Source organism: Elephantulus edwardii, unplaced genomic scaffold, assembly GCF_000299155.1.
Source record: "Elephantulus edwardii isolate Elephantulus edwardi_28Jun2011 unplaced genomic scaffold, EleEdw1.0 scaffold00017, whole genome shotgun sequence".
Classification (NCBI taxonomy): domain Eukaryota; kingdom Metazoa; phylum Chordata; class Mammalia; order Macroscelidea; family Macroscelididae; genus Elephantulus; species Elephantulus edwardii.
The window spans coordinates 24,046,417-24,070,427 of NW_006399767.1; the positions used below are offsets into that span (position 1 = coordinate 24,046,417).

Genomic DNA, 24,011 nt, shown 5'->3' on the forward strand with positions numbered 1-24,011 from the left:
ATTTCCTTCAAAGCAGCTTGAACTTCTTCATCACCATAGGCTCTTGCTCATATGTTATTTCTTTAAATTCCTCTGTATCTGCCAATTCCTTTCTCTATAATGACTCAGTATATTCCTTCCATCTTCTTTTAATACTTCCTGGATCATTTAATATTCTGCCCAAGGATCCCAGAGGTAGGCGGTTTAAATCCACCAGATACTCTGCTGGAGAAGGAGGGCACAATCTCTTCCTGTACCTGTCAGATCTGATTTGACGGTACACGTAAAATAATACAATTTAAAAAAAAAAGTAGACCTGCCAGGTTAGGTTAGGAGAGTGGGAACAAAGTAGAGGAAGGGGAGAAAAATACCCCTCTAATACCCAAGCAGTACATCAGCTGGCAGAAGAGATGGCATGGGAAGGTGTGCTGGGGGAAGAAACCCTCTGAACCCCTAACAAATTGAGAACCATGCCCTCTGTCAACCTATGTGTCCTCACTCACGACCCTGTGCCCTGCCATCCCTCCCCTTAGGGCTTCCTCTGTCCTCCAGGAGCCCCAAGCCTGTTCATGGTGGCAGATGGGGTGGTGGCATCCTGTGCCAACCAGGCTTTGTGCACACACCTTCACCCTTGCCCAGAAGGGAAGCTGAGAATCCAGGTCATCTTTGTCCAGAGCTTCTGGCCAAGTGACCGCATGGGTAGTTCTATTGAAAGGCCCATTTCAGGCATGGGGGTCAAGAGGTGGGGGCTCATTCTCCTATTGGGAACCAGAGGGGCCTATTTTGTGATATTCTTCCTAATGAGATGTTCCCATGGAGAATTGTGAGGATGACGTGGCCCTCAGTGCATGATTAGGTTGGACTCGTGGAAACTTGGACAGCCATCAGGGGGCCCTTCAGGGCTGGCTGCAGTGGGAGGAAGGTTGAGGACAGGCCAGGCCTGCAGATCCCAACAGCATGTGACCCTTCATTGGGCCTTCAGCAGCTGTGTCAGGGCAGGGTGGGGGCTCAGCAGGGCAGAATAGGAGAGGGAGCCTTTCTCCTAGGTAATTGCTTTGGAGGCAACCAGCCCAGAATCAGCCAAAGACACTTTGTTTTCTGTAAACAGTGCACAGTGGATGCCCTACAGGCCTATGAAGTGGTGAGATCCCCCTTTTCATTCTCTCTGGTCTGTGTCTCTTCCCTTTCCTGAACCATTAGGAGGCCAGGATCTTCCGCACTGATCCAAAGGTCCTCGGAATCCCTTACAAGACCCCAGCCTGGCTCCACAGACCCTCCTTTCCCCAAAGCCCAGCTGCTTCCCAAAAAGGTCAATCTAAGAAGTCACCCAAACGTCCACACCTCACCCCAGGCTTGCTTTTCCCTGCCTTGTAAAATGGGATTAAGTATATTGCTTGTTCATGCATTAAGGGAGCAGGAGCAAACCAGCGTGTGTGGAGGATGCCCAGACTCCCAGTTAAGGCACTGGCGATCAGCGGGGTAGCATTACCCATTTGTGCTCCCCTCTCCGTTGAGTCTCTTTTTTCACAATGGTGACTTCATAGGGTGCACTCATTACTCACTCTCCAAGGACTCCTCTATTCCACTCTCTATTCCAACTAGCTCTTCCTAATGGTTTCCAAGCCACCCTCCAGCTTTGGAGTTTTGTGGCCTCCTACAGAAATCTAGTGGCCTAGTAGTAAGAAACTACCCTGCCATCCCAAAGGCATGTGGTTCAAATCTACCAGCTGCTCCACTTGAGAAGGATGGGCATTCTCCTCCCATGTGATTCACTGCCTCTGAAAACCCACTGGAGGGTCAGCTATGGGGCGGTTCAGACTCGGTGATACTCATCAACAACACAGAGTTCTAATGAGCCCTGTCTGAGTTGGAGTTGAAGGAAGCTGGGACCTGCACTACAAGGTGATGGCCAACCTCTCTAAGATCCAGGAGGAGTTAGTCACAGGGCTGCAGAGGGTGATGGACTCCAACAGGTGGGCTTCATGACTGAGAGTTCAGACAAAGGTCAACCAGCCAGAATTGAGGAGCAGAACTCAAAGTTCCTTATACCCTCAAAGCTGTCCCCACCTCTTTCACCATGCTGGTCTCACTGCCCGACATACACTTCCTTGTTTTTATCATTTCATTAACTCCTATTCATCCATCCTGTCCCAGCCCAATTATCACTTCCTGGAGAAGCAGCTTCTCTCACTTTCATGTTTACAACAAATCTCTGTGATCACTGTTTTCGTCACAACGGCGTACAAAAGCACAACAAAACAGTTCTCATCAAGTCATCTCTAACTCTTGGTAGTCAAAGTATGACAGAGTAGAACTCTGTTCCACAGAATTTTCAATGACTAGTGTGGAAACTAAAGAAAAATATCATTGATTTCACATGCAAGCAAGATTCTACTGAAGATTATCCAAAAACGACTGGAACAGTACATCAGCAGAGAACTGCCAGAAGTCCAGGCAGGGTTTAGAAGGGGTCGTGGTACTAGGGATATTGTAGCTGATGTTAGATGGATCTTAGCTGAAAGCAGAGAATACCAGAAGAATGTCTATCTGTGTTTCATTGATTATGCAAAGGCATTTGACTGCGTGGATCATAACAAACTGTGGCTGACTCTGAGAAGAATGGGAATCCCAGAACATTTAATTGTGCTAATGCGAAACCTATACTTGGACCAAGAGGCAGTCGTCAGAACAGAGCAGGGCAACACTGAATGGTTCAAAATTGGGAAGGGTGTACATCAGGGATGTGTCCTGTCTCCATACCTTTTCAACCTGTATACAGAGCAGATTATCCGAGAGGCGGGGCTCTATGAGGAGAAGCATGGCATTAGGATTGGTGGAAGATCTATCAACAATCTGCGTTATGCAGATGACACAACCTTACTCGCTGAAACTGAGGAGGACCTCATGCACTTACTGCAGAGGGTCAAGGACTGCAGCCTTCAATATTGACTGAGGCTCAATGTCAAGAAGACAAAAATTCTCACCACTGGACCGATCGGTAGCATCAGGATGGATGGCGAAGAGATTGAGATTGTTCACAGCTTCAGTTTGCTCGGCTCCATGGTCAACATTCTTGGCACCAGTAGCCAGGAAATAAAAAAACGTATTGCGATGGGAAAGTCTGCGGTTAGGGACCTCTCCAAAATACTCAAGAACAACATGTCTCTCTGGAGACTAAGGTCCGCCTGATACAGGCCATGGTTTTTGCAATCACTTGTTATGTATCAGAGAGTTGGACAATGACTAGGGAGGATAGAAGGAGAATTGACGCCTTTGAGCTGTGGTGCTGGAGAAGAGTATTGAATGTACCATGGACTGCCAAGAAAACAAACAGATTCATCGTAGAGAGGATTAAACCAGGCTGCTCCTTGGAGGCAAGGATTCTGGGGCTTCGTCTGACATACTTTGGACATGTTGTAAGGAGAGACAGGTCTTTAGAGAGGGACATCATGCTGGGTAGGGTGGAGGGACAGCGCAAGGGGGAAGACCCTCTATGAGGTGGATTGATTCAGTGACTGGGGTGCTCGGGATGGACGTGTCAGAGACAATGAGATTGGCACAGGATAGAGCACGGTTTAGGGCTGTTGTACATAGGGTCTTTATGAGTTGCAAACGACTCGACCGACTCGACAGCACATAACAAAAACAACAACAATTTTTTTACCTTTTCTTTTATACTGGTTTATATACACAGTTCATAATGTTTGTATACATTGTTTTTCACAATGGACCTTTCCCCTTTCCTTTACCAATCCCTCCTTCCACCCATCAAATTGTGCCACCCTGTGTTTAAGTCCCCTCCTTGGATCCTTGTACACGCTCTACAATAATGGTCTTATACAGTATTTGTCTTTATGAGATTGAGTTAGTTCACTCAGCATAATGCTCTCCAGTCCCTCCCAAGTTAGGTAATAATTTACAAAATCATTGCTCCTGTGTGCTGCATAGTATTCCATTGTGTGGATGTACTATAATTTCTCAATTCATTCACTTGTGGTTGGGCATTTGGGCTGTTTCCATGTTCTTAACGATGGTGAATAATGCTGCTATGAACACTGGTGTATAAGACTCTATACCTCAGTTCTCATTTTCTCAGGTTATATTCCAGGCAGTGGAATAGCTGGGTCATATGGAATTTTTATGTTCCACTTTTTGAGGAAATGCCAAACTGCCTTCCAGAGTGGTTATACCATTTTACAATCCCACCAACAGTGTATAAGAGTTCCTATCTCGCCACATCTTCTCAAACATTTATTACCTGGTGTCCGGCTTAAACTGTGCCACTGCTGCTGGGGTAAGATGGTATCTCATTGTGGTTTTGATTTGCATCTCTCCTCTTGCCAGTGATTTGGAGCATTTCTTCATGTGTCAATGCATAACTTTTGGGAAATAAAATCACCAGACCTTTGGATGGACTTGAACTTTCAACCTCTGAGCAGCTGAGCATGTTCACTGCATCACTCAGGGATTCCTTCATGGAAAAGGGAGCCTGTTTATTGGAGCACTTGTCACAATTGTAACTTACTTTTTGGGGACATGAAAATTTTATTAATTTGATTAATGCTCACTAGACACTTCCCAAGAACAGATAGAATGTCTGTTTTTGCTCATCATTCATTGAGTGAATTAAATCAGCTGTCCCCTCTGCAAAACCTTCTTCACATGGCATTTTCCAGTCTGAGCTGCAGTGAGCTGTTTACATGTCTGTCTCGCTAGGACTTGAGGCAACGGATGACGTGCTGCAGAATGTAGGTGGGGGAGCCAGACTGCCTGGGCTCAGAATCAGGCTCTGCCACTTACTAGCTAAATAATAATCTCAGGCAAGTTACTGAACTTTAGCTTCCCTGTCTGAGAAAGGAAGATATTAGGAAATGAGTTAATCACACAACATGCTTGAGTAGGGGTGGGCACATAAGTCCTCCAATGCTGGTACTATGCTGTGTATCTTTAGCACCCAGATCCCCAGGAGTGTAGCGTAATAGTGTCTCAGTAAAGGCTTAGTGATTGGACCAGCAAGATTGTTTAGAATTTGGTCCTGGGAAGAAGAAAACTAGAAAAATGGACAGTATGAGCCTACAGGTGAGAATAGAGGGTCCCTAGAAACAAGAAGATGTTAGACAACCAGAAACTGAGCTGCCCCCACTATCCCCCTACCCTAGCAACACTTTTTTCCACTTGACAGAAGCAAATGTTTGCTTCTGTCAGACAGAAATAGGTGTTGCTAGGGTAGGAGTATTTGTAAACATTCTAGTTTGCATTTGTTCCAATATTCACAGAACCAGTCTCATGGTTTCCCCTCAGAGACATCAGCTCCACCAGCTGGCCCCCCCTCCTCAAAAGTCTAGGTTTTAGCTCCACAGGCCCCTCCTTCAAGCTCCCACATTGTAATAATCCCTACCTCTGTGCCTCTATCCCTAGGTGTGGAAGCCGCTTCCTTTAATTCCTGCATGATCCAGCGCCTTTTCAATTCTTCAGTACCTAGTTAGCTGTTAACACCTACTCCTCACTTATCAACGATCTCATTATCTCACACGTTTCATTTACAGCAGCAGTCTGCTGTCTGACCATTTTGTGCCTTAACAATGTACATCTAGCAGTAATGGACACTAAGATCGCAGGTCACTGACTGTGATGGCTCAGATTATTTCTCCACTTGATTGGGCCAGGATTCTCTGTGGTTTGGAAGTTATGCAACGATGTAATTTGGCAATTATGTAATAATGTAGTCCTCTTCCATTTTTTTATATGATGTGGTTATTCTCCACTTTTATATCCCTCTGATTTTCACATAACAACCTGGCCTTTGGAATTTAACCGTGTCAGTAAGTGAGGGACAGGTCTATTTGTATCCGATTCTCTCTGTTTAAATAACTGCAGCAGTTTGTTTCCTGACAGGACCCTGACTGATAACTGTCATCAAACCCCAAGCAAGAGGCTCAGGGTGATAGAGGTAGGAACAAGAGGCAGCAACCCCCTATACCTCACCCCACACAAGTTGCCTCAACCCCTCTGAGTAGCAACTGTTTCAGATCCCAAATGGGAATTCTTTGGCTTAGAGATGGATGTGCAGCATTCAAGGATATCTAACCAGCCCTGGAAAAACTGGGCCAGCAGTTAAACCACACAAACAAAGGAACCCAGCCCCATACGGTGCAGCATGCTTGGGCAAATGCCAAGACAAACAGCTGTGGTGGTGTGGGCCAACAGGGCTGCAGGCTCCCTGGCCTGTGGCCCCACAGTCTCTCCTTCCTGGACACCCCTTACTGATGACCACTCTCAGATCCTCCAGGGTTCTCTGGAACCCTTTGCCCTTCTCTCTACTCTAAAACCTTCTGGTCAAACCTAGAGCCTTCAAGGATTTTTTTCTTTCAGTATAGATCACAGGCAGTGGGATGGCGAAAGATTCATGGTGGTCTTTTAAAACTCCTGATGCCTGAGCCCCACAACTCCTCCATGTTAGCTTCCTGCACAGTAAGAATTGAAAAATCCGTTATGTTGAAAGAGGATCTCTGGTGGCCTAATGGGTAAGGAGCTGCACTGCCACACCAAAGGCAAGTGGCTCGAATCCACCAGCAACTCTATGAGAGAAAGACCAGCCATCTCCTTCCATGCAATTTACAGTTTCAGAAAACCCACTGGAGGGACAACTATATGAGTTCATTCCAACTGGATAGTACATAACAACAAGAAATTGAAAGACTGTGTTATGGCAGTGGTTCACAAACCTGAATATGCATTAGATGAAAACTTGAGATGTGGTTGGGGGTTTTTTTAATTCCAGAGGTCTCAGGCTGGGCCTGGGAGCAGGCATTTCTTACCAGTTACTAGGTGATGTTCGTGCTCTTGGTTCAGAAATCCACCTTGAGAAGTAATGGGAATTGGGTAGGTCAGGCCCAGATCTCGCCTCTGCCAGTGCTAGCTGTGTAACCAAAAACTGCTCCTTATTCCTGGGCTTTGTTCTTCATCTCTAGAGCTAAATATTTTGAACATTTCTTCATGTTTTTGTTCACCATCTGAATGACTTCTTTGATGACATGTCTGTTCATATCCCGTACAATTTTGCAGTTGGGTTGTTTACCTTAATCTTACTGAGGTGCTGGAATATTTTATACATCCTAGATATTCTATACATTCTAGATATAAATTCCTTATCAGACATGTCATTACCAAATGTTTTTTCCCCAGTCTGTGGATTTCCTTTTTACCCTGATGAAGAAGTTTTTGGATGTGATAGGGATGTGATTCTTAGAAGGTCTCATTCATCTATTTTATTCTCTCTTGGTTGTAGGTCTTTCAGGATGCTTGGAAAACTGTTCATGTTGTGGATTAGGACTTTTGGAGTTCTTTCATCATCTCACCCCAATGCTGACAAGGTTGTGGAGAAATTTGATCCCTTATTCACTGTTGGTGGGACTGTAAAATGGTGCAACCACTATAGAAGGTAGTATGGTGCTTTCTCAAAAAGCTGGAAATAGAAATACCACTTGACTCAGCAACTGTACTACTGGAAATACACTCTAAGGAAACCAGAACTGCCACCCAAGCTGATATATGCACAACCATGTTTATTGCTGCATTGTTCACAATAGCAAAGAGATGGAAGCAATCCAAGTGCCCATCAACAAATGAATGGATGGAGAAGCTGTGGTATATTCACACAATGGAATACTACTTAGCACTGAAAAACAAGGAACTCAAGAAATATTATATAAAATGGGTGACCCTGGAGGATATTATGCTGAGTGAAATATCTCAGTCATGAAAGGACAAATACTGCATAGTGACACTGTTATAAAACAGGTCTGACATCAGGAGTTGGGGAGAAACTAAGAAAAGAAGGGTAAATAACACTGCATTGGAACAGATGAGGGAAGTAATTGTTTAAAAGGAATATATGATTCAGCATTGTTTGCATGACAACAGTCTGGAAGAAGAGGTGCAGAGCAAAGTGGACTGGGGGGGGGGGAAGGGGAGAAATTGTGCAAGAATAATGATTTTTAAAAGCAAAAGCAACTGAGGGGGTAGGGAGGAAAATGTGCAACAATGAATGAATGGAAATCCAAGTTTTCTATAAAATTTCGTTAAAATCACAATAAAATTATTAAAAAAAATAAAATGCAGACGGATGAAGGTTTTATGAGGAATGAAAGACAGCTTGGACAGAGTCTCACATAGCACCTGGCAGGCAGAAACTCATTACTGCTGAACGGGAACTGACTCAGAGCTGACCCTCAACCAAGTTCCAAAGCTGTAATCACAGAGGAGGAGATTGCTCATCTTCCACCCCCAGAGCCCCTGGTGGATTTAAAGCACCAGGGAGCTATGGCCTTTGCATTAGTAAGTAGTGCAATGCCCCACGCCCCCAGAGCTCACTTGTAGTTGAATGCATGCTATCATAATTGTTATGCTAATGGAGAGAAAGTGGACCAGGCTCCAGCAATCTCCCATGATAGTATGTCACTTTGAACCCTCAGTTTAATCAATGCTTCAGCTTCCCCCACTCTAAAATGGCTCAGAGGAAATGACACCCTGGCTCAATTCACTTCACAGGCTGCAGATGGATCAAAGGAGTTCCCTTAAATGAAAGTGTTTTGAAAACTGAAGCCTAGTAAGAGAGTTTTATTAAAAAGGGATCAGACAGGAACAGCCCCATCCTGGAACCACCAAGTAGGATTTCTTGCGCTCCTGTTCTCCGGGACATCTTCACCTTCTGGAAACACAGGATGCCCCTGCTGCATACCCGCTCCAGGTGCCTGCAGGCCTCTCTCTGCTGCCCTCAGGCATTCTGCTTGCCAATTTGGATGTCAATTTGGCACACCTCGGTTTGGAGTGGCTCTTTGTCTCTTCAGGGGAGAGATGGGGGCCTGTCCTAGTACAGCCCACTTCCACCTCCATACCTCTTAATGCCACAAGTATTTCTGTGAAGGAGATTGGGGAGAAGTGACCAAAGTTGTGAAATCAAAGACTTCCTCCCCAGTCCATGGGTCCCACATTTCTCATCCATAGCTCCTTTCTCCTTGATCCTCATTCACACGCCACACCCCTCACCAGCATCTGTCTGCCCACCCACACACACCCCTTGCCTGGCTCCAGGAGCCAAGTCCTGCGAGGACAGCTGAAAACAATTGTTAGGCTCAAGGGAGGAACTAGTCCCTCTCCTTTACAAGCCTTTCAGTTCCACTGGAACTTATATTGCTTATCTGCTAGTATGAGGGGCGGGCTACCCAATAAATAAGTCAGCTCAGGCTCGCTTCTGTTTACATACTAATCTGTAGTGAACAATTGCCCCTGGCTTTTTTGGTCACTTGTTTTTTGATAGCATGTTCTTCTCAAAACACACAAGTGAAGAGAAACCATGTGTCACCGCGCACTGCGGATTAGTACAGAAGCACGCGGAAAGCCTGTGCTTTCCTAGATTTCTGGGAACTCCGTTCTAATCAGAGATTGCAAAGTTGTAAATCTGAAAAGCAGTTTTGATTCTGCGCGGGAAGGTGCTGTGGGGCTGGCAAAGAGATGCCAGCCTTACGTAGAAGCAGAATGTTTGATGTGAGTAAATGAGAAATTGTTCAGTACAGATGAGTAAGTGAAATAAAACTGTGTTTACCTTGCTTACTGGGTCAATCCAGTGCTGCTTTGTGTCGTGTTTCCAAGCTGGCCCTAATAATTTTTATATATTTTGAAAAATACTTATTTCAGAGGAATGCCCTGTAAAGGACTCAGGTGGATAGAACTGTATACCTTTGGTATTACAATGTTCTTGGCACCAAGGATGGGAGAAGTGGGCTGTCACTGTTAGTGAGAGGGGCACTTGAGTTTACCTTTACCGCGATTTCTCTTCACACATGGTTAGCTATAGCATTAGAAGTAAAGCCCAGCTTGCTCCACAAGAAAAAGACTGATAACCCAATTACAAAATAGGCAAAAGACATGGAAAAAATTTTCAAAGAGGAATATATTCAAATGGCAAACAGACACATGAAGAAATGCTCCAAATCACTGGCAATAAGAGAGATGCTAATCTAAACCACAATAATGCACCATCTCACTCCAGTAAGAGTGGCAAAGTTTAACAGGGCAGCAAGTAATAGGTGTTGGAGAGGATGTGGTGAGAAAGGAACTCTTAAACATTGTTGGTGGGATTATAAAATGGTGCAACCATTCTGGAAGACAGTTGGGCACTTCCTCAAAAAGCTGAACATAGAAATTCCATATGACCCAGCTATTCCACTACTTGGAATATACCCTGAGAATATGAAAACTGAGGCACAACTGAGATTTGTACACCAATGTTCATAGCAGCATTATTCACCATTGCAAGAACATGGAAGCAGCCCATATGTCCAACTACAAATGAATGGGTTGAGACATTATGGTACATTCACACAATGGAATACTATGCAGCACGCAGTAGCAGTAACTTTGTAAATTCTTACCTAACTTGGGAGGGACTGGAGAGCATTATGCTGAGTGAACTAACTCAGTCCCACAAGGATAAATATTGTATAAGACCATTATTGTATAAGGAGTATAAGGATCCAGAAGGGGTGGGAGAGGCTGGAAGCAGAGGGATGTGGATGTATACAGGGGGAAGAGAGGATTAATCATTGGATTGTACAATTTATTTGAGGGGGGGTGAGGGAAATTGAAAGAATTTGTTTGAATTTGTATTAGAATTTTGTAAATAAACTAGTAAAAAAAAAAGTAAAGCCCTTGATAGTCAAAATGAGAAATAACTGGAAATATCCTTTAATAACTGGAATGTGGAATGTACAGAGAATGAATATAGGAAAACTTGAAGTTATAAAAAAAAATAAATGGAGCACATGAAGATAGACACTCTAGGTAGGTATTAGTGGGATGAGATGACCTGGCATTGGCCACTTGGGAATGAAAAACTGAGGAAGGATGGTGTTGTGTTCACAGTGTAACAGGCAGCATGGCCTTTCGACGCTGTGGCCGCAACCATGATATGCTCAGGCTTCAGAAGAGGCTGGACTCTAGTGTCCTCTGCTGTGGCGAGAAGAAAGTGATCGGACCCCAATGAGACCAGTGAGATTGCCAATGCCAACTCTTGGCTGCAAATCCGGAAACTGATCAAGATGGCCTGAACATCCACCAGCCTGTGACTGTCCATTCTCGGGCTCGATGCGGAAAAAATACCTTAGTCCAGAGGAAGGGTGGGCAGGTGGGCATGGGTAAGCGGAAGGGTACTGCTAACGCTCGAAATGCCGCAGAAGGAGACCTGGATGAGGTGGACGAGGGTTTTGCACTGGCCGCTCAGAAAATACCAAGAGTCTAAGAAGATTGCTCGACACATGTATCACAGCTGGTAGCTTAAAGTAAAGGGGAGTGTGTTTAAGAAAAGTGGATTCTCATAGAATACATTCACAAGCCGAAGCCCACAAGAAGCTCTTGGCTGATCAGGCTGAGGCCTGCAGGTCCTCGACCAAGCAGGCATGCAAACACCATGACTAGCGGCTCCGGGCCAACAAAGAAGAAATCGTCAAGAGGAAGAGACCAAGAGCTCCTCTCCTGTCTATACATAGTGGCCTTGACAGTTATATAGATCCATCATTCAATAAAATAGCCTTTATCTGCCTGCTCAAAAAAAAAAGTCAATATCAAGTTCTATCCTGAAGTACAGTGCTGTGATAGGATACTATCTATGCACATAGAAGACTTGTTAATATGACTATTAATCAAATGTATGCACCAATGGCTAAAGCCAAAGAGGAGAAAATTGAGGATTATTACAAAATTTGGCAGTCCAAAATTGACCAAATCAAGTTGTATTAATGATAATTGATGACTGGAATACAAAAGTTGGAAACAATGAAGAACAGTAATCAGGGAGTATGAACTTGGTAAGAGAAATGAGGCTAGAAATGGAATTATTTCATTTTGTACACTCAATGATTTATTCATCACAAATGCCTTTTTAAAAATACGAATGCCAACTTTACATACAGACTTCCCCTGATGGACTACACAGGGACCAGATTCACTACATCTGTGGAAGGAATCGTTGGAGAAGCTCAGTATCAGCAGTCAGAAGCAAGCCAGGTGCTGACTGCGGAACAGACCGTTAATTCAAACTGAAGCTGCAGAAAATGAAAACAAGTTCACATGAATCAAAATACGGTCTTGAGTCTATCCCACCTGAATTTAGAAATCAACTTAAGAATAGATTTGAGGCACTGAACCCCCAAGATTGGAGATCAGGTGAGTTGTGGAATGACATCAAGGATATCATCCGTGAAGAGCACAAAAGATAATTACAGAGAGGAGAAAAAAAAAAATAAAGCCAAAATCGATGTCAGAAGAGATTGGAAATTGTACTAGACCATCAACATGCCAAAACAAAGGGAAGAGATGCTGAAGTGGAAAAGCTGAACAAAAGATTTCAAAGAACAGCTCAAAAAGACAAAAGCAAAGTATTGGAATGTGCAGAGAGCTGGAGTTAGAGAATAAAAAGGGGAGAATGCACTTTGCATTTTTCAAGTTGAAAAAACTGAGAAACAAACTCAAACCTTAAGCTGTAACACTAAGAGATACAATAGAAAACATCTTTTTTTAATTGTCTTTTTTAAAAAAATATTATTTATTTACAAAATTTGAGTACATTGTTTTTCAGACCAGATTCTTCCAATTTCCCTCACCACTCCCACATCAAATTGTACAACTCTATGATTAATTCCCCATCCTGCACAGCCTCAACCCTCTGCTTCCACCCTCCTCCCACCTTGGATATTCATATTCATTCTACAATAACGATTTTGTACAATATTTGTCCTTGGGAGACTCAGCATAATGCTCTCCATTCCCTACCAGGTTAGGCAGTAATTTACAAAATCATTGCTCCTGTGTGCTGTGCAGTATTCCATTGTATGACTGTACCATAATATCTCAGTCCATTCGTTTGTGATTTGACATTTGGGCTGTTCCATGTTCTTGTGATGGTGAATAACGCTGCTATGAACATTGGTGCACAAGTCTTTATTTGAGCCTCAGTTCTCATTTTTTCAGGATATATTCCAAGTAGTGGAATAGCTGGGTCATATGGAATTTCTATGTTCCGCTTTTTTGTTTATTATTATTATTTTGTGTGTATACTATCAAATCAGATCTGACTGGTACAGGAGGAGATTGTTCCTCCTTCTCTAGCAGAGCATCTCGTGGATATGAACTGAGCACCTCTGGGATTGCAGTGCAGCTTCTAGCCACTAGGCTACCAGAGCTCCCTATATGTTCAACTTTTTGAAGAAGTGCCAAACTGCCTTACAGAATGGTTGTACCATTTTACAATCCCACTAGCAATGTATAATAGTTCCTTTCTCACCACATCCTCGCCAACGTTTATTGCTTGTTGCCCTGTTAAACTTTGCCACTGTTAATGAAGTGAGGTGGTACCTCGTTGTGGTTTTGATTTGCATCTCTCTTGTTGCCAGTTATTTGGAGCATTTCTTCATGTGACAATAGACAAAATCTTGAATGACCCAAGAAGCATCAAAAGAAGATTAAAGGAATATAGAGTCACTGTAACAAAAAGAATTAACACTGAAATATTTCAGGAAGGAACATGTAATCAAGAACCAGTGGTAATGAAGAAGTTCAAACTGCACTGAAGGCATTGTCAAAAAAATAAAGCCCCAAGAATCAATAGGATACCAATTGACATCTTTCAGCTGACAGATCAGATCAGCCCTGGATGTACTCACCCATCTATGTCAGTAAATTTGGAGGACAGCTGCCTGGTGGACTGCCTGGAAGAGATCCATAGTTCCCATTTCCAAAAATGGTGATCCATCAGAATGTGAAAATTATCAAACAGTACCATTAACATCACATGAAAGCAAAATATTGCTGAAAATCACTTAAAAGTGGCTAGAACAGTACATTGTCAGGTATTCAAGTTGGGTTTAGAAGAGGCCATGGCACCAAGGATTTCATTGCTGATGTCATATGGATCCTGGCTGAAAGCAGAGAAAATCAGAAGAATGTCTATCTGTGTTTCATTGACTATGCAGTTATTTGACTGTGTTATTTGACAATGTTATGGCTAACATGAAAAATAATGGGAATCCCAGAACAGGTAATTGTGTGCATGTGAAGCCTATACCTACAGCAAGAAACTGTTGTCCAGCATAAAGGAACACTGTATGGTTTAAAATCCAGCTAGATAGACACAGTGACTGCAGCAGTGGACTGAAGTATGTCAGAGATGGGGGGATGGCACAAGATAGGACAGGGTTCAAATCCGTTGTTTATAGGATCACTATGAGTTGTACTCAACTCAACAGCATCTAACAAGTATGTTAACAGCATGTCAGGAGTCTGAAAAATGTTCCACACTCTGAGACAGAGGTTCGGGTCTAGGATGTTGGGAAGCCTTGGATAAGTTAAGGCACTGTCCTTGAAATGCACAGGGTTAATGAAAAATGAGATAGCACCCATGACAGACTTGGCATGCAGTCAGCGCTTAATAATGGTAGTATGTCAATCAAAGAGCTGGATCTGCACTCCATCACTGCCCTGTGACCACCACAGGGCTTAGGCTGCCCCTCCCTTCCTGGCCAATTGGTTGGTTTATTCTGTTTGTTTTTTGTAGATAAAAATATTTAAGTCAGAATGATCATAGTAATGGTATTATGTTGGTTTGGATTCCCTTAGAAGAAGACCCCAGAATAAGAATTTGGAACATGAGCCCAGGAAGCATGGCTGAAGGCCTGAGAAGGTGAGTCAGGGAGAGAAGGAATCCCTCACAGGGCAGATTATAGTGTTCAATTCAGAGAGGGTGCATGCTGGGAAGGGGCCTGGAAGTACATTGAGGAAGGTTCCTGGAACCTAGTTGTTTTCAAAATCCCCAGGACTATCTGCCTCTGGAATTCTTTTTATGTGGATTATGAACTTCTCTCTGGCTTAAGCCATTTCTTTTGTTTTTCTGTTACACATTGCTGAATTTAGTCCTTATCTAAAGCTGGAAACTAGTGACTTTGTCATCAGGAATTGTCTGGGGGACCCACCTTGATGATTCAGTGGAACAGACAGGGATTTTGGTGTCCACATCCCACCTGGAAACATCTCACCAATGGACTGGATTCACATTCCACAGGCCTAGTTGTGCAGTGAAAAAAAAAGCCATCTTACATAAAGGTGTATTCTTTCCACCTAAGTTCCAAATAACTGGGTCCCTGGGTTGTGATGGTTAAAAAAACTTAGCTTCTAACCAAAAGGCAGGAGATTCTAGCATACCCAGAGGAGCAGCAGAAAAAAGGCCTGGTGATCTACTTCTAAACAAATGTCCACTGAAAACCCTGTGTGTCCACTTGCAGGCAAATGGACCTATGCCTCACGTCATATACAAAACAAATCCAGATTGGATTCAAGGTCTACATGAGCAAACTAAAAAATTCTTAGACAAAAAATCAGAGTCAGCAAAGACAGAGCTTTTAACAATGTTGTTGTTGTGTGCTGTCGAGTCAGAACCAATGCATAGCTGACTGTCCAGTGGGTTTTCAGAGGCAGTTTATCACTTGGAAGAAGACTGCCCATCCTTCTCCTGAGAAACGACTAGTGGATTCAAACCCCATACCTTTGGGATTTCAGGACAGCTTCTTACTGTGAAGGCCACCAGAGCTTCCTTTGAACAACGATTTTTTTAATATAATAACAAAAGTAATAACAAAAAAATAATTACATGTATCTCACAAAAATTAACATTTGGGTGGGGAGGGGGTTAAGGAGATTAAAAAGATCCAGCAGGAAATTGCAAAGACAGGGTAATGTGGGCATAGTTCAATGGCGATTAATTTGATAAAGCATAATGAATCGGAATGATTGTATGAAACACACTGTGCATTAAGAACAGTGTGAAATACAGTGCATAAAAACTCTCTAAGAAAACCAATATAAAATAAAATTTGCTTTAGAAACATTCATTCATCAAAAGACTCCACCCAAGAAGTGAAAAATGAAGTTATTGACTAGGAGAGTCTCCTTGGAAACTGTATACCCGACAAGAATCTAAGGATCTGTAACTTCAACAACTTAACAACAAACCCCAAAAGACAAATAGCCCATTCATAAATAGGCAAAGGACTAAAACAGACATTCCACCAAAAAGCGTCTCCAAGTGGCCACCAAGCACATGAGAAGGTGCTTGGTGTCATTAGCCATCAGGATGCAAAGCAAAAACACAGTGCGATATTCACTCCCATGAGAGTGGCGAAGGAAAAACACAAACACACAAAAAGCCCAGAAAATAACAACGGAAATCCTTACTCATTGCTGGTTGTTGTCCGGGGCTGTTGAGTTGACAACCACTCCTAGCGACCCTATGAACATCCTGCCTAGTGTTACAGTCACTATGTCACCCCATCTTGTTGAGGGTCTTCCTCTCTTTCTCTGCTCCTCCACCTTTCCCAGCATGTCCTTTTCCAAGGACTGATTTTCCCCAACAACATGCCCAGAGTGTTTGAGATGACATTTCACCATCCTCGCCTCTAAGGAGCGCCTTGGTTATACTTCCTCCAAGACAGACTGGTCTATCTTTTGTCAGCCATTGGATAGTCACTACTCTGCTCGAGTGCTAGTGGAAATGCAAAATTTTTTGGCCATTGTAGAAAATAGTGCGTCAGTTCCTCCAGAAACTAAAAATGGTGTTGTGAAGGTGGGGGGAGAAAAATCTAAAACTAGAACTCCATAAGACACAGCCTGGCATATACCAGAAAAGACTTGAAAGCAGAGGCTACAAACGAGTCTTGCAAACCAGTGTTCATTGAAGTGATATTTACACTAGCCAAAAAGTGGAAAGAACCTAAATGCCCACAACCGATTAATAGATAAAATAAAAGTGCCCTGTATGAACAGTGGAATACTACTCAGCCAGGGGAGAAATGAAGTCTTAACACGTGCTGTAATATGGAAGGCGCTTGAAGACATTATACTGAGTGAAATAAGGTGGCTATGGTATGACCTCACTTATACAAAAGGATAAGAAAAGATAAAAAGCACAAAGATGAGGGAGCTCTGGTGAGCTAGTGGCAAGAAGCTGCACTGCAATCCCAAAGGAACGCAGTTCGAATCTACTAGATGCTCTGCTGGAGAAGAGGGACAGTCTCCTCCTGTACCAGTCAGATCCGATTTGATGGTACACACACACACACACACACAATAAAAATTTAAAAAAATTTTAAAAAAACAAGAGTACAAAGACTATTAGTAATTGCCAGCGGTAAGAGAGGAGGGAGGAAAGGGGAATTAATGATGATGGAAATAACAATTTTATTAAGGACAGAGTTGCACAGCCAATTCTCATCGTTGCTTTATGTTATAAACCATCAGAAAGGTGACTTGGCAAAAGTTGTGTGATAGATCTATTCACTGTCACACACGCACACAAAGTGTAGTTGTCGGAGCTGCTTGTGCACATTCAAACATCTCCTGGGATTGGGTTCCTTGGTTTGGTAGTTCAGGGTTATTACTGTTCAATGCATCAGTAGGAGTAAGTTTTGAGAAAACACAGAAAGCAGGAAGGAATAGGAAAGAGGGATGAATAAAAGGGGGAAACACAAGTAGGAAGTGGGGAGAGTCCTGTTACAACATGGAGATTGAAAATTGATGTCTTAAAACATAATGTGGCATCACAACAAGATAAAGGTAAATAATCCAGTCAAAAAATGGGCACAGGATATGAACAGACACTTCACTAAAGAAGACATGCAGATGGCTAACAAGCACATGAAGAAATGTTCAAAATCCCTAGCTCTAAGAGAGATGCAAATCAAGACAACTATGATATATCATCTCACCCCAGTCAGAATAGCAAAATTTAACAGAACAGCAAGCAACAAATGCTGGCGAGGTTGTGGAGAAACTGGAACCCTTATTCACTGTTGGTGGAAGTGTAAAATGGTGCAACCACTGTGGAAAGTGGTGTGGCGCTTTCTCAAAAAGTTGCAAATAGAGATACCATTTGACCCAGCAATTTCACTACTGGGAATATACCCTAAAGAGACCATAACCTCCATCCAAGCAGATGTATGCACACCCATGTTTATCACGACTTTGTTCACAAAAGCAAGGAGTTGGAAACAACCTAAGTGCCCATCAACAAATAAATGGATAGAGAAGCTGTGGTATATTCTCACAATGGAATACTACATGGCATTGAAAAAAACAAGGAACTCATGCAATATTATTCAAAATGGGTGAGCCTGGAGGACATTATGCTGAGTGAAATATCTCAGTCACAAAAGGGCAAACACTGCATAGTGCCACTGTTGTAAAATGGGATTGATATCAGGGTTGGGGTAAGAATGAGAAAAACTGGACGAATTATGTATACTGCATTAAAACCAATGAGAGAGAGTGCAGTTTAAAAGCAATATATTATAGGGAATTATGATTATCATAAGAGTCCGGAATGAAGGTTGCATAGTGTAGTATACTCGGGGTGGGAGTAGGGGGGTGTGTGGGGGGGGATTATATACCAATGAAGGAATTTTTCTTTTACTTTTCAAAGAGAAGAGCGAACTGGGGCGGGGGGTGGGGGGGAGAATGAAAGGAAATCCAAAATCTCTGTAAATGTTCATTGAAATTAATTTTTTTTTAAAAACCCATAATGTGGAGGGAGCTCTAGTGGCCTAGTGGCAAGAAGCTGCGCTGCAATCCCAAAGGCGCATGGTTTGAATCCATGAGATGCTCTGATGGAGGAAGGGCAATCTTCTCCTGTGTCAGTTGGATCCGACTCGATAGTACACAACAAGGAACAAACAGAAAGAAAAATACCCATAATGTTTATGGATTGTTGAACAGTAAGCTCATTTTCTTCATAAACTTTCATTTATATGACAGTGCTGTTGTTATTGTTAGGTGCCATCAAGAGCCCTAGGAACAGCAGCTCCGAACCTTAACCTATCCTGCCTTATCCTCGTGATCATTAATATGCCCAAGCCCATTGTTATAGTCGCCATGCCGATCCGTCGTGTTGAGGGTCTTCCTCTCCTTCTCCAGCCCTCTGCTTTCCCCAGCATGGTGTCTTTTTTCCAAGGACAGGCGTCTCCTGAAAACATGTCCTGGTAACAAAGTTAAGGAGAGCAGAGGTGAGCTCTGGTGGCCTAGTGACAAGAAGCTGCACTGCAATCCCAGAGGTGCATGGTTCAAATCCACCAGATGCTCTGCTGGAGAAGGCGTGACAATCTCCTCCTGTTCCAGTCAGATATGATTTGACGGTACACACAAAAAATAACTTTAAAAGTTAAGGAAAAAAAGAGCAGAAAGAAAACCCTGTGGAGAAACCAATATATAAACAAACTAATATAAAATAAAAATGTATTTTGTTTATTTATTCAAAACGACAAACCAGTCCTATGAAGGACAGTCCTGCTCTAGCACATCGAGACTGCCAGGAGCTGGGATTGGCTCCCACACAGCTGGCTTTTGTCTGGAGCCCCCGGTTGTCCCCCAGCTGCTCAGGCTGCCTGTGCAGCACCTCCCCACACAAGAATTCCGTGTGCAGGCTCTTCCTTCAGCGGCTTTCAAAGCCTCTCATCCCGTGTGCTCTTCCCTTTGGTCTCTGCTCTCTGTTCTGCAGCAGCTCACACATCTGACAAGTGAATTCATGTTACTGGGTTAATGTGTCACCCTCCCAAGTAACAGATGTGCTTCTCTGGTGGGGGCCTTCTGAAGACAAAGCCTTAGGCCCAGGGCTGAGTGACGCAAAGCTCCCCAGCAAAACAACAGGCCACCCTGGTGCCACTTGTACTTCACTTCCTCCCCCCCCCTTTCCTCCTTCATCTCATCAACTCCCTTGGCACAGCTGGCTGTGGCCACAAGTCCCAACTCAGCAAATGCCAAATGCCAGGACCCCACCCTCTGCTGCCACTCTCCTGGAGCTGCTGTACCGAAAGCGAAAGGAGGCATTGAAGCAGACAGGAAAAAATACAAAAATAAAACCTTTGAAAGAGAAGAAACAGCTGGCAGAATATTGGAAAAATTCCCAGGCGGGAATTCCCAGCCCTCAAGGGCTATGCGAGGTTGAGGAAGTTCTTAAAGGAAAACTTTTAACATTTGTCCTCAGCATTGTTCCCAGCTCTTGGAGGCAGCTGGGCCCCCTGCTCCTGAGAAGCATGGGTTGGCGTTGAGAGGATCCGAGCAGGGCTGTGGTGAAGAAGAGAGTAAGAATAGGAAGGTGAGATAGAAGGGGGAATGAGCCTGGGGGTGGCCAGGTAGGTGCCTGAGGGTCTAGGCTCTTTGGGGATGCGAGGGGTCAGGGCTTGGCGGGGTCTGGACGCTCTACCCAGACACAAGGAGGAGGCTGGCTGGCCCAGAAGGCGAGTGTGCAGGTGTGGGGCAGGGCACCTTACGAGGTTGGACGGGCAGCAGCCAGGCCACTGCAGCCAAAAACTCAAGTTGGCTGCTCTTACCTAAACCAGAGTGAGCCTATATCCGTTCAGGAAACACCAACGAACATTGGAAGAGGTTGAAACAGGGATCTGGCGCTGTTTCTGGAGTCTGGGGGAGGGTGTGGGCACACTGGCCGGCTGGGAGACAAAGACAGTGGAGCCGCCCGGCTTTGCAGAAGGGCCCACAGTGAGGAAATGGGAAGGGGCCTGAAAGCTAACGTGGGGAGGGGGCGATGAAAATGAATGGGAGTGGGCTGGGACCCCTAAACACTGAGTATGGGGAGATGGTGATGGGGTCTGGAGAGAAGGACCAAGGAAGACAGTGTGTAAAGCATTGCATCTGGCTGAGCCTGTGAGGCGCTTCAAGCTCCTCTTTGTGGGCTGAGGACCTGATGCCCCTGAAAGGGCTCTGTCATCCCTTATGACCTGTAATTAATGATATGAAAAGAGCACTCCCAACTGAACCTGGTAATCAGTCCTCTTTCACGGGGAAAGAACTTATTTCTGCCAATTCCAGTAATTCTAGGCAAAGCATGGCCTGAGGAATGTTCCAAGCCCTACCTGACTGATTCTTTTGTCTTCACTCACCCTCCCTCCCCTGTCCTGTGAGGCCTGCACTGTTCCCAGAGCCCAAAATCCCTCCAGCCACCTGCTCCTGGGCCCTGGTCACTCCACATACCACTCCAGATTAATCTCCCTAAAGCATGGGCTCCCTGCTCCTCTTGTTCACATTTGCCTCCTTCAAGATCACTTGACATTATACGGCCAGCTTGATACATCCCACTTCACTTCACTGCCAGTGGTGGGGCCACCGAGTGTCTTGGTTCAGAGTACCAAGTCCAGCCTTGAATTCCAACTCTGTCTCTCAGTGCCTTTACTTCCTCCTCTGTGAATTGGGCTAACAAATGATCTGTCTTGGAGGAAGTGCAACCAGGGTGCCCCTTCAAGGTAAGGAGGGTGAAGCTTGGTCTTCCATACTTTAGGCATTGTATGTAAGGAGGGACCAGTCAGTGGTCAGGAGGGATCGGTCCTTGGGAAGAGATACCATGCTAGGAAAAGTGGTGGGTCTACAAAAGAAAGGAAACCCTTCAATAAGATGCATCAACACAGTGACTCTAACAAAGGGTGCGAGCCTTTCAGAGATCATGGGGGTGATAGAGAATAGGGCAAGGTTCAGAGCTGTTGTGGTTCAGATCTGTTGTTCATAGGGCCGTGTGAGGGTATGAGTCATAATCAGCTTGAAGGCACCAATAACAACAACTTTATGTAAGTGTTTTGAGGACTAAAGGAGGAAATAAAAAGTACTTGAGGGGGAAAGTGCTTGAAACCAAGCTTCAGTGGGTTGTAGTAACCTTTCAACAAATAGCAGCTGTTATTATTTATATGGACCTCTAATGACCCAGTGGAGTGCTCAGTGCTAATGGAAAAGGAGGTGATTCCAATCCACCATCCGCCCTGCACAAGCAAGATAGGGTAGTCTGCATCGGTAAAAATCACAACCTTAGCAACCCTGTGGGGTTCAGCTCTCTTCTATGGGGTCTCTGAGTCAGAATAGGCTTGACAGCAGCTGATATGGGGGTTTTGCTTGTTAATATTGTTATTCACCAGAATGGCCATAGAGGATGGGCTTCTGTTTCAGTCACAGCTGTACTCTACTGGCTCGAACAGTGTCTAGCACGTCCCCACCAAATCAGTTCCAACTCATCACAACCCTGTTGGTCAGAGTAAATCTGTCCCACAGGGCTCCCAAGGCTGTACATTTTACGGAACAGATGATCTCATCTTTCTAAAAAAGAAGCAGCCAGTGGATTTGAACCACAGACCTTGCAGCTCGCATTCTGATACATGATCCACTACACTACTAAGACTAGGACAGAGGAGACGCTTGGTTAATGTTGGTTGAATTTATTGTCATAAACTATCTGTTCCAATCAAAATTTCCCATAACATAATCAGATAATCATACCTCAGTGCTTTTACTCATACCATCCCCCACTCTGGAGGGCCTTCACCCCAGTTAGCACAATTCCTTCAGTACTTCAACTCCCAGCTCCAACCCCTGCTCCCCTAGGAAGCCCCACCCCGGGCTCAGAACCTGCATAAAACAGGCGCTCAGGAAAGGCTTCGCGGTTTGTGGATTGGCTGGGCTTCACATGCTTTGGCTCCCAAACAGTGTTTCCTCTATTTATGCCTTTTATCTTGTGGCTTTGACATTCAGAGGGCTTTCCAGGTGAAGCCACCTGAATAAGCAGGCATGTGGTCTCCCAGCCACCTTTTCTGGCTTTCCTAATTGACGAGTTGAGAGACAAGGCATGTGTTTGCCCAAGAAATAGGAGCCGGGCAGTTCCACATCAACAGGCAGCTTTCTGCTCTAGACAGGGACAACAGCTGCCTAAAACTTTGCTGTTTACGCACTAAAAAAAGAAATTCCATGGTGACCAGTTGACTCAAGTCAGCTCTCAATGTGAGACAGTGGTTTAAAAGTAATCCCCGATGACACCAAATGCTCTCCACCCAGTCCTCAGTAAAAACAAAAAAGAAAACAAGGGAGAAACTCTAGCGGGAGGAGTAGGCATGAGTCAGTACTATATATAAATGGCCTGGAGTCCTACACAGCGTGGCGGAAGCTGCAGTGGATCTGGGAGTTCAGCAGCCTGCTCCAGGCAGGCATGCCCCTGCAGCACCTCTTCGGGGACCAGGAAAGGGCTCTGGAACTCCACTGAACCCTGGGCCCAGCATAGCTGGGTTCCAACCAGCCAGACCAGTTTTCATGTCATGCAGGGTGGACAGCTAAGTCTCTCGGACCTCAGTTTGTTCTCCTGTAAAATGGCAAAACTGTCAGGATCTTGAAAGTCAGCAGCCTGACAACCCACTGCAGGCAAACATGGCCCTACAGACACGGGGACCAAACACACACCACATCTTGAGAAAAGTCTTCCTGGAAGGCTGGAGGCGGAGAGGACAGACGGTGCCTGTTGTGGATTAGTGGAAAGGGAGTTGTGCTGCCAACCGAAAGGCAGGCAGTTTGAATCTGCTAGGAGGAAGATGGCCAGTCTCCTCCCATGTGATTTACGGCCTCTGAAAACCCCTTGAGGGGCAGTTATGAGTGAGAGACTTATGGCCTAGGGGCTCCACTGAGCTCTCTAGTAGCTTGATTTCACATTTCCCTCACACCCACCATTCAAGCATTAATTACACGCCTGCCACCTTCTAAGTGCTTTACGTCCTCAGCTCATGTGGACCCAGGAAGATGAGCCTAAGTATTAACCCTTGATTTTTAGACTCCCACCTCCTCCAGCCGGATTCCACCGTCTTGCTCATGCCTTCCAGATGCTGCTATCAGTGTGAACTCTGCTCTCTTGTCCTGCTGACCGAGGAGAAGGGCTGACTGATAAGGAGGACATTGCCCAGTTTTATAGTTTCCTCCCAGCCTCTCTGGCGACACCTGAGTCTGCCACTCCTTTTTCACGCCTCTGCACACACACCTATGCTCCCAGTTTCACCGGCACACGGTCACACTGCAGTCACACACAGAATTAAGAGTCACATATACACATATTCACACTCATGTATTCACACAGACACAGCTATGCACACATGCAATCTTTGTCTGTCTCTGTCTCCCTC

At 44.5% G+C, this 24,011-nt stretch overlaps 1 pseudogene; it reads left to right on the forward strand.

The window, feature by feature from the left end:
• The first annotated feature begins 10,948 nt into the window (after positions 1 to 10,948).
• LOC102850089 lies at positions 10,949 to 23,772 on the forward strand (annotated as a pseudogene).
• The last annotated feature ends 239 nt before the right edge of the window (positions 23,773 to 24,011 follow it).